Source organism: Pristiophorus japonicus, unplaced genomic scaffold (assembly GCF_044704955.1).
Source record: "Pristiophorus japonicus isolate sPriJap1 unplaced genomic scaffold, sPriJap1.hap1 HAP1_SCAFFOLD_71, whole genome shotgun sequence".
NCBI classification, from domain to species: domain Eukaryota; kingdom Metazoa; phylum Chordata; class Chondrichthyes; family Pristiophoridae; genus Pristiophorus; species Pristiophorus japonicus.
Genome location: NW_027254624.1, coordinates 2,401,983 through 2,414,036, shown reverse-complemented (window position 1 = coordinate 2,414,036; position 12,054 = coordinate 2,401,983).

Below are 12,054 nucleotides of genomic sequence, written 5' to 3'. Positions count from 1 at the left end.
ACAGTGTGTAACCCGGGGGCCCAGTGAGATCCGAGAATGTGTAAATCGGTGTCCAAGTGAGATCAAACAGTGATTAACGCGGGGGCCAAGTGAGATCAGACAGTGTGTAACCATTGGACCCAGTGAAATCAGAGTGTGTGTAACCCGGGGGCCCAGTGAGATCAGACATTGTGCAATCCGGGGGCCCAGTGAGATCAGACAGTGTGTAACCCGGGGGCACAGTGAGATCAGACAGTGTGTAAACCGGAGGCCCAGTAGGATAAGGCAGTGTGTAACCCAAATCTGATGGGCCCAGTGAGATCAGTCAGTGTGTAACCCGGGGGCCCAGTGAGATCAGACAGCGGCTAACACGGGGATCCAGTGAGATCAGACAGTGTGTAAACCGGGTGCCCAGTGAGATCAGACAGTGTGCAACCCGGCGGTCCAGTGAGATCAGACAGTGTGTAACCCGGGGGCCCAGTGATATCAGAGAGTGAGTAACCCTGGAGATCAATGAGATCTGGCTGAGTGTAACTCGGGGGCCAGTGAGATTAGACAGTTTGTTAGCTGGGGGCCAGTGAGATCAGACGATGTGTAACCCGGGGGCCTGTGAGATCAGACAGTGTGTAACGCGGGGGCCCAGTGAGATCCGAGAAGGTGTAACCCGTTGTCCAAGTGAGATCAAACAGTGATTAATGCGGGGGCCAAGTGAGATCAGACACTGTGTAAACATTGGACCCAGTGAAATCAGAGTGTGTGTAACCCGGGGGCCCAGTGAGATCAGATATTGTGCAATCCGGTGGCCCAGTGAGATCAGACAGTGTGTACCTCGGGGGCCCAGTGACATCAGAGAGTGAGTAACCCTGGAGATCAATGAGATCAGGCTGATTGTAACTCGGGGGCCAGTGAGATCAGACAGTGTGTAAGCTGGGGGCCAGTGAGACCAGACAATCTGTAACCCGGGGGCCAGTGAGATCAGACAGTGTGTAACCCGGGGGCCCAGTGAGATCCGAGAATGTGTAAATCGGTGTCCAAGTGACATCAAACAGTGATTAACGCGGGGGCCAAGTGAGATCAGACAGTGTGTAACCATTGGACCCAGTGAAATCAGAGTGTGTGTAACCAGGGGGCCCAGTGAGATCAGACATTGTGCAATCCGGGGGCCCAGTGAGATCAGACAGTGTGTAACCCGGGGGCACAGTGAGATCAGACAGTGTGTAAACCGGAGGCCCAGTAGGATAAGGCAGTGTGTAACCCAAATCTGATGGTCCCAGTGAGATCAGAGTGTGTGTAACCCGGGGGCCCAGTGAGTTTAGACCGTATGTAAGCCAGTGGCCCAGTGAGATCAGACAGTGTGTAACCTGGGAGCCCAGTGAGATCAGATAGTGCGGAACCGGGAGGCCCAGTGAGATCAGACAGCGGCTAACCCGTGGGACCAGTGAGATCAGACAGTGTGTAAACCGCGTGCCCAGTGAGATCAGACAGTGTGTAACCCGCGGGCTCAGAAAGAACAGACACTGTGTATCCCGGGGGCCCTTTTGAGATCAGGCTGATTGTAACTCGGGTGTCAAGCGGGTACAGACAGTGTGTAACTCGGGGGCCCAGTGATATCAGAGAGTGATAACCCTGGAGATCAATGACATCAGGCTGAGTGTAACTCGGGGGCCAGTGATATCAGACAGTGTTAACCCGGGGGCCCAGTGAGATCCGAGTCTGTGTAACCAGGTGTCCAAGTGAGATCAAACAGCTGGGGGCCAGTGAGACCAGACAATCTGTAACCCGGGGGCCAGTGAGATCAGACAGTGTGTAACCCGGGGGCCCAGTGAGATCCGAGAATGTGTAAATCGGTGTCCAAGTGACATCAAACAGTGATTAACGCGGGGGCCAAGTGAGATCAGACAGTGTGTTACCATTGGACCCAGTGAAATCAGAGTGTGTGTAACACTTGGGCCCAGTGAGATCAGACACTGTGCAATCCGGGAGCCAAGTGAGATCAGACAGTGTGTAACCCGGGGACCGAGTGAGATCACACAGTGTGTAAACCGGAGGCCCAGTAGGATAAGACAGTGTGTAACCTAAATCTGATGGACCCAGTGAGATTAGACAGTGTGTAACCCGGGGGCCCAGTGAGTTGATACCGTATGTAAGCCAGTGGCCCAGTGAGATCAGACAGTGTGTAACCCGGGAGCCAGTGAGATCAGACAGTGCGGAACCGGGAGGCCCAGTGAGATCAGACAGCGGCTAACCCGTGGGGCCAGTGAGATCAGACAGTGTGTAAACCGGGTGCCCAGTGAGATCAGAGAGTGTGTGACCCGGCGGTCCAGTGAGATCAGACAGTGTGTAACCCGGGTGCCCAGTGAGATCAGACAGTGTGTAACCCGGGGGCCCTGCGAGATCAGACAATTTGTAACCTGGAGGCCCACTGAGGTCAGAATGTGTGTAACACGGGGACCCAGAGATATCAGACAGTGTGTAACCCTGGGGCCCATTCAGATCAGACAGTGTGTAACTCGGGGCCCCAGAGAGATAAGACAGTGTGTAACCCAAATCTGATGGGCCCAGTGAGATTAGACAGTGTGTAACCCGGGGGCCCAGTGAGATCAGACAGTGTGTAACAGGGGGGCTCAGTGAGGTCAGATAGTGCGTAACCAGGGGGCCCAGTGAGATCAGAGTGTGTGTAACACGTGGGCCCAGTGAGATCAGACACTGTGCAATCCGGGAGCGAAGTGAGATCAGACAGTGTGTAACCCGGGGACCGAGTGAGATCAGACAGTGTGTAAACCGGAGGCCCAGTAGGATAAGACAGTGTGTAACCCAAATCTGATGGACCCAGTGTGATTAGACAGTGTGTAACCCGTGGGCCCAGTGAGTTGATACCGTATGGAAGCCAGTGGCCCAGTGAGATCAGACAGTGTGATACCCGGGAGCCCAGTGAGATCAGACAGTGCAGAACCGGGAGGCCCAGTGAGATCAGACAGCGGCTCACCCGTGGGGCCAGTGAGATCAGACAGTGTGTAAACCGGGTGCCCAGTGAGATCAGAGAATGTGTGACCCGGCGGTCCAGTGAGATCAGACAGTGTGTAACCCGGGTACCCAGTGAGATCAGACAGTGTGTAACCCGGGGAGCCAGTGAGGTCAGACAGTGTGCAACCCGGGTCCAGTGAGATTAGACAGTGTGTAACCCGGGGGCCCTGCGAGAACAGACAATTTGTAACCTGGAGGCCCACTGAGGTCAGAATGTGTGTAACCTGGGGGCGCAGTGAGATCAGATAGTGTGTAACCTGGGGGCCCAATGAGATAAGAGAGTGTGTAACCCGCGGGTGGACCCAGTGAGATCAGACAATGTGTCATCCGAGTGCCCAGTGAGGACAGACAGTTTGTTCCCCGTGACCCAGAGAGATCAGACAGTGTGTAACCCAGGGGCCCATTCAGATCAGACAGTGTGTAACTCGGGGGTCCAGAGAGATAAGACAGTGTGTAACCCAAATCTGATGGGCCCAGTGAGATTAGACAGTGTGTAACCCGGGGGCCCAGTGAGATCAGACAGTGTGTAACAGGGGGGCTCAGTGAGGTCAGATAGTGAGTAACCAGTTGGCCCAGTGAGATCAGACAGTGTGTAACCCGGGGGCCCAGTGAGTTGATACCGTATGTAAGCCAGTGGCCCAGTGAGATCAGACAGTGTGTAACCCGGGAGCCCAGTGAGATCAGACAGTGCGGAACCGGGAGGCCCAGTGAGATCAGACAGCGGCTAACCCGTGGGGCCAGTGAGATCAGACAGTGTGTAAACCGGGTGCCCAGTGAGATCAGAGAGTGTGTGACCCGGCGGTCCAGTGAGATCAGACAGTGTGTAACCCGGGTGCCCAGTGAGATCAGACAGTGTGTAACAGGGGCGCTCAGTGAGGTCAGATAGTGAGTAACCAGGGGGCCCAGTGAGATCAGACAGTGTGTAACCCGGGGGCCCAGTGAGTTGATACCGTATGTAAGCCAGTGGCCAGTTAGATCAGACAGTGTGATACCCGGGAGCCCAGTGAGATCAGATAGTGTATAACCCGGTGGCCCAATGAGATAAAGAGTGTGTAACCCGCGGGTGGACCCAGTGAGATCAAACAATGTGTCATCCGAGTGCCCAGTGAGGACAGACAGTTTGTTCCCCGTGACCCAGAGAGATCAGACAGTGTGTAACCCAGGGGCCCATTCAGATCAGACAGTGTGTAACTCGGGGGCCCAGAGAGATAAGACAGTGTGTAACCCAAATCTGATGTGCCCAGTGAGATTAGACAGTGTGTAACCCGGGGGACCAGTGAGATCAGACAGTGTGTAACAGGGGGGCTCAGTGAGGTCAGACAGTGTGTAACCCGGGAGCCCAGTGAGATCAGACAGTGCGGAACCGGGAGGCCCAGTGAGATCAGACAGCGGCTAACCCGTGAGGCCAGTGAGATCAGACAGTGTGTAAACCGGGTGCCCAGTGAGATCAGAGAGTGTGTGATCCGGCGGTCCAGTGAGATCAGACAGTGTGTAACCCGGGTGCCCAGTGAGATCAGACAGTGTGTAACCCGGGGAGCCAGTGAGATCAGATAGTGTGCAACCCGGGTCCAGTGAGATTAGACAGTGTGTAACCCGGGGGCCCTGCGAGATCAGACAATTTGTAACCTGGAGGCCCACTGAGGTCAGAATGTGTGTAACCCTGGGGCGCAATGAGATCAGATAGTGTGTAACCTGGGGGCCCAATGAGATAAGAGAGTGTGTAACCCGCGGGTGGACCCAGTGAGATCAGACAATGTGTCATCCGGGTGCCCAGTGAGGACAGACAATTTGTTACCCGGGGACCCAGAAAGATCAGACAGTGTGTAACCCTGGGGCCCATTCAGATCAGACAGTGTGTAACTCGGGGGCCCAGAGAGATAAGACAGTGTGTAACCCAGCGACCCAGTGAGATCAGACAGTGCGTAACCCGGGGGCCCAGAGAGATCAGACAGTGTGTAACCCAGCGGTCCAGTGAGATCCGACAGTGTGTAACACTGGTGGCTCGGTGAGATCAGACAGTGTGTCAACCGGGTGTCCAGTGAGGACAGACAGTTTGTTACCCGGGGACCCAGAGAGATCAAACAGTGTGTAACCCCGGGGCAGGCCCAGAGAGATCAGATAATGTGTAACTGGGTGGCCAGTGAGATCAGACGATGTGTAATCTGGACGCCCAGTGAGATTACAAAGTGAGTAACCCGGGGGCCCAGTGAGATCAGTCATTTTGTAACCCGCGGAGGATGGGTCCAGTGAGATAAGACAGTGTGTAACCCGCGAGCTCACTGAGATCAGACATTATGTAACCCGGGTGTGGGCGCAGTGAGATCAGACAGTGCTTAACCCGTGGGCGCAGCGAGATCAAACAGTGTGTAACCCGTGGCCCCAATAAGATCATAAAGTGTGTACCCCGGGGGCTCAGTGAGATCAGACAGTGTGTAACCCGGGGGCCCAGTGAGATGAGAGAATGTGTATCCTGGGGGCCCAGTGAGATCAGACAGTGTGTAACCCCGGTGGGCCCAGTGAGATCAGACAGTGTGTAACCTGGGAGCCCAGTGAGATCAGACAGTGTGCTACCTGGACGCCCAGTGAGATTAGAAAGTGAGTATCCCGGGAGCCCTGTGATATCAGACAATGTGTAACCGGGAGGCCCAGTGAGATTAGAAAGTGTGTAACCCGGGGTCCCAGAGAGATCAGACAGTGTGCAAACCCGGGTGGGCCCAGTGATATCAGACAGTGCGTAACCTGGGAGCCCAATGACATTAACCCTTGCGCATTGTGTGATCAGACACAGAGTAATCCTGGGGCCCAGTGAGATCAGACAGTGTGTAACCCGGGGGCCCAGTGAAATCCGAGAATGTGTAACCCTGGGTCCAAGTGAGATCAAACAGTGATTAACGCGGGGGCCAAGTGAGATAAGACAATGTGTAAACATTGGACCCAGTGAAATCAGAGAGTGTGTAAACCGGGGGCCCAGTGAGATCAGTCACTGTGTAACCCGGGGGCTCAGTGAGGTCAGACAGTGTGTAACACGGGGGCCCAGAGAGATGAGACAATTGTGTAACCGGGAGCTAGGTTAGATCAGACAGTGTGTAACGCAGGGGCGAGGTGAGATCAGACAGTTTGTAACCCGGGTGCCCAGTGAGACCAAACAAGTTTTAACACGGGGAGGATTGGCGCAGTGAGGTCAGATGTTGTGTAACCCTGCGGTCAAGTGAGATCAGACAGTCTGTAACACATGGGCGCAGTGAGATCAGACAGTATGTAATCCGGGGAGGAAGAGCCAAGTGAGATCATACATTGTGTAACCCGGGAGCCAAGTGAAATCAGACGGTGTTTAAGCCGGATGGGAAGGGGCCCAGTGAGATCAGACAGTGTGTAACCCGCGGGACCGATGAGATCAGACAGTGTGCAACAAGGGGGCTCAGTGAAAGCGAACAGTATGTAACCCGGGGTCCCAGTGAGATCAGACAGTGTGTAACCCGGGAGCCCAGTGAGATTAGATAGTGTGTATCCCGGGGGCCCAGTGAGATTAGATAGTGTGTATCCCGGGGGCCCTTTTGAGTTCAGGCTAATGTAACTCGGGTGCCCAGTGAGATCAGACAGTGTGTAACCCGGGGGCAAGTGAGTTCAGACAGTGTGTAACTCGGGGGCCCAGTGATATCAGCGAGTGAGTAACCCTGGGAATCAATGAGATCAGGCTGAGTGTAACTCGTGGGCCAGTGAGATCAGACAGTGAGATCAGACGATGTGTAACCCGGGGGCTACGTGAAATCAGACAGTGTGAAGCCGAGGGTCCAGAGAGATCAGACAAAGTGTAAACCGGGGACCCAGTGAGATCAGACAGTGTGTAACCCGGGGGCCCAGTGAGATCAGACAGTGTTTAAACCGGGGGCCCAGTGAGATCAGACAGTGTGTCACCCATGGGCGCAGCGACATCAGACAGTGTGTAACCCGTGGAGGATGGGCCCAGTGAGATCAGACAGTGTGTAACCGGGCTGCCCAGTGAGATCAGAAAATGTGTAACCCGGGGGCCCAGTGAGATCAGAGAGTGTGTAAGCCGGGGGTACAATGAGATAAGAGAATGTGTAACCCGGGGCCAATGCAGATCAGACAGTGTGTAACAAGGGGCCCATGCAGATCAGACAGTGTATAACCCGGGGGCCCAGCGAGATCAAACAGTGTGTAGCCCGGGACTGGGCCAAGTGAGATCAGACAGTGTGAAACCCGTTGGCCCAGGGAGATCAGACAGTGTGTAACCAGGGTGTGGGCCCAGTGAAATCAGACATGGTGTAACCAGGGTGTGGATCCAGTGAAATCAGACAGTGTGTAACCCGGGGACCCAGTGAGCTCCGACAGTGTGTAACCAGTTGGCCCAATGAGATCAGTCATTGGGTAACTGCGAGGCAAGCGAGATCAGAAAGTGAGTATCCCGGGACCCAGTGAGATCAGACAGTGTGTAACCAGGCGCCCAGTGAGATCAGACAGTGTGCAACCCGCGGGCCCAGTGAGATCAGACAGTGTGTTACCCGGGAGCTCACTGAGATCAGACAGTGTGTAACTCGGGGGCACAGTGAGATCAGACAGTGTGGAACCCAGATTGGATGGGCCCTGTGAGATGAGACAGTGTGTAACCCGGGGGACATTGAGATCAGACAGTATATATCACAGATTGGATGGTCCCAGTGAGATCAGACAGTGTGTAACCCGAGGGCCCAGTGAGATCAGACTGTGTGTAATCCGAGGGTCCAGAGAGATCAGACAGTGTGTGACCCAGCGACCCAGTGAGATAGATAGAAACATAGAAAATAGGTGCAGGAGTAGGCCATTCGGCCCTTCTAGCCTGCACCGCCATTCAATGAGTTCATGGCTGAACATGCAACTTCAGTACCACATTCCTGCTTTCTCGCCATACCCCTTGATCCCCCTACTAGTAAGGACTACATCTAACTCCTTTTTGAATATATTTAGTGAATTGGCCTCAACAACTTTCTGTGGCAGAGAATTCCACAGTTTCACCACTCTCTGGGTGAAGAAGTTCCTCCTCATCTTGGTCATAAATGGCTTACCCCTTATCCTTAGACTGTGTCCCCTGGTTCTGGACTTCCCCAACATTGGGAACATTCTTCCTGCATCCAACCAGTCTAACCCCTTCAGAATCTTTACCGTTTCTATGAGGTCCCCTCTCATTCTTCTGAACTCCAGTGAATACAAGCCCAGTTGATCCAGTCTTTCTTGATAGATCCGACAATATGTAACCCTGGGGGCTCTGTGAGATCAGACAGTGTGTCAACCGGGGGCCCAGAGAGATCAGACAGTGTGTAACCCAGCAACCCAGTGAAATCCGACAGTTTATAACCCTGGGGGCTCAGTGAGATAAGACAGTGTATCAACCGGGTGCCCAGTGAGGACAGACAGTTTGTTACCCGGGGATCCAGAGAGATCAGACAGTGCGTAACCCCGGGGCAGGCCCAGAGACATCAGACAGTTTGTAACTCGGGTGCCTAGTGAGATCAGACAGTGTGTAACCCGGGGGCCCAGTGAGATCAGACAGTTTGAAATCCGGGGGCCCAGAGAGATCAGACAATGTGTAAACTGGGGAACCAGTGAGATCAGACAGTGTTTAACCCGCGGGCTCAGAGAGAACAGACAGTGTAACCCGGGGGCCCTTTTGAGATCAGGCTGATTGTAACTCGGGTGCCAAGTGAGTTCAGACAGTGTGTAACTCGGGGGCCCAGTGATATAAGAGAGTGAGTGACCCTGGAGATCAATGAGATCAGGCTGAGTGTAACTCGGTGGCCAGTGAGATCAGACAGTGTGTAAGCTGGGGGCCAGTGAGATCAGACGATGTGTAACCCGGGGGCCAGTGAGATCAGACAGTGTGTAACCCGGGGGCCCAGTGAGATCTGAATCTGTGTAACCCGGTGTCCAAGTGAGATCAAACAGTGATTAACGCGCGGGGCAAAGTGAGATCAGACAGTGTGTAACCATTGGACCCAGTAAAATCAGAATGTGTGTAACCCGGGGTCCAGTGAGATCAGACATTGTGCAATCCGGGGGCCCATTGAGATCAGACAGTGTGTAACCCGGGGGCCCAGTGAGATCAGCAGTGTGTAAACCGGAGGCCCAGTAGGATAAGACAGTGTGTAACCCAAATCTGATGGGCCCAATGAGATCAGACAGTGTGTAACCCGGGGGCTCACTGAGATCAAGACAGTGTGTAACAGGGGGGCTCAGTGAGGTCAGATAGTGAGTAACCAGGGGGCCCAGTGAGATCAGACACTGTGTATCCCGGGGGCCTTTTGAGATCAGGCTGATTGAACTCGGGTGCCAAGTGAGTTCAGACAGTGTGTAACTCGGGGGCCCAGTGATATCATAGTGTGAGTAACCCTGGAGATGAATGCGATCAGGCTGAGTGTAACTCGGGGGCCCAGTGAGATCAGACAGTGTGTAACCCGGGCCCCATGCAGATCAGACAGTGTGTAACCCGGGAGCCCAGCGAGATCAAACAGTGTGGAATCCGGGACTGGACCAAGTGAGATCAGACAGTGTGAAACCCGTTGGCCCAGGGAGATCAGACAGTGTGTAACCAGGGTGTGGGCCCAGTGAAATCAGACATGGTGTAGCCAGGGTGTGGACACAGTGAAATCAGACAGTGTGTAACCCGGGGGCCCAGTGAGCTCCGAGAGTGTGTAACCAGTTGGCCCAATGAGATCAGTCATTGGGTAAACGCGAGGCAATCGAGATCAGAAAGTGAGTATCCCGGGACCCAGTGAGATCAAACAGTGTGTAACCAGGCGCCCAGTGAGATCAGACAGTGTGCAACCCGGGGGCCCAGTGAGATCAGACAGTGTGTTACACGGGAGCTCACTGAGATCAGACAGTGTGTAACCGGGAGGCCCGGTGAGGTCAGACAGTGTGCAACCCGGGGGCCCAGTGAGAGCAGACAGTGTGTAACCCGGGCAGGATGAACCCAGCGAGATCAGACAGTGTGTTACCCGGGGGCCCAGTGAGATCGGACTGTGTGTAACCCGGGTAGGATGGACCCAGTGAGATCAGACAGTGTGTAACCCGGGGGCCCAGTGACATCAGACTGCGTGTAAACCGGGAGGATGGACCCAGCGTGATCAGACAGTGTGTAACTCGCAGGCCCAATGAGATCGGACTGTGTGTAACCCGGGGGCCCAGGGAGATCAGACAGTGTGTGACCCAGCGACCCAGTGAGATCCGACTGTGTGTAACCCTGGGTCCATTGAGATCAGACAGTGTGTAACCCGGTGGCCCAGCGAGATCACACAATGTGTAACCCGGGGGCCCAGTGAGATCAGATTGTGTGTAACCCGGGGGCCCAGTGAGATAAGACTGTGTGTAACCCGGGGGTGGACCCAGTGATATCAGACACTTTGTAACTCGGTGGCCCAGCGAGATCAGACAATGTGTAACTTGGAGGCCCACTGAGGTGAGAATGTGTGTAACCCGTCGGCCCAGTTGGATCAGGCGGTGTGTAACCCGGGGGTCCGGTGAGATCAGACAGTGTGTAACCCGGGGGTCCTGTAAGACCAGACCGTGTGCAACCCGGAGCCCCAAAGAGATCAGACAGTGTGTAACCCGGGGGCACAGTGAAATCAGAAAATGTGTAAATCGGGGGCCCAGTGAGATTTGGCAGTGTGTATCCCAGGGGCCCAGTAAGATCAGACAATGTGTCACCCGGGGTCCCAGTGAGATCTGAAAGTGTGTAACCTGGGGGCCCAGTGAGATCAGACAGTGTGTAACACGTCAGGCCCAGTGAGATCAGAAAGTGTGTAACCCGGGGGCCCAGTGAGATCAGACAGTGTGTAACCCGGGGGCCCAGTGAGATCAGACAGTGTGTAACCCGGGGGCCCAGTGAGACCGGACTGTGTGTAAACCGGGGGCCCAATGAGATCAGACAGTATGTAACCCGGGGGCCCAGTGAGATCAGACTGTGTGTAACCCGGGGGCCCAGTGAGTTGAGACCGTATGTAAGCCAGTGGCCCAGTGAGTTCAGACAGTGTGATACCCGGGAGCCCAGTGAGATCAGACAGTGCGGAACCGGGAGGCCCAGTGAGATCAGACAGTATGAAACCCGGGGGTCCAGTGAGATCAGACTGTGTGTAAACCGGGTGCACAGTGAGATCAGACAGTGTGTAACCCGGGGGCCCAATGAGATCAGACAGTTTGTAACCCGGGGGCCTACTGAGAACGGACAGTGTGTAACCCGCGCATATGGGTCCAGCGCGATCAGAAAGTGTGTAACTCGGTGGCCCAGTGAGATTTGACAGTGTGTATCCCAGGGGCCCAGTAAGATCAGACAGTATGAAACTCGGGGGCCCAGTGAGATCAGACAGTGTGTAACCCGGGGGCACAGTGAGATCAGACAGTGTGTAACCCGGGGGCCCAGTGAGATCAGACTGTGTGTAACCCGGGGGCCCAGTGATTTGAGACCGTATGTAAGCCAGTGGCCCAGTGAGATCGGACACTGTGTAACGCGGGAGCCCAGTGAGATCAGACAGTGCGGAACCGGGGGCCCAGTGAGAACAGACAGTGTGTAACCCGGGGGCCCAGTGAGCTCCGTCAGTGTGTAACCAGTTGGCCCAATGAGATCAGTCATTGGGTAACCGTGAGGCAAGCGAGATCAGAAAGTGAGTATCCCGGGACCCAGTGAGATCAGATAGTGTGCAACCCGGGGGACCAGTGAGAGCAGACAGTGTGTAGCCCGGGCAGGATGGACCCAGCGAGATCAGACTGCGTGTAACCCGGGTAGGATGGACCCAGCGAGATCAGACAGTGTGTAACCCGGGGGTCCAATGAAATCGGACTGTGTGTAACCCGGGGGCACAGTGAGATCAGACGGTTTGTAACCTGGGTGCCGAATGAGATCAAACAGTGTGTAACCCTGGGCCCAGTGAGATCAGACTGTGTGAAACCATGTATCCAGTGATGTGTGACAGTGTAATCCGGGGGCCTAGGGTGATCAGACAGTGTGTAACCCGGGGGTCAGTTAAGATTAGACAGTGTATAACACGGGGGCCAGCGAGA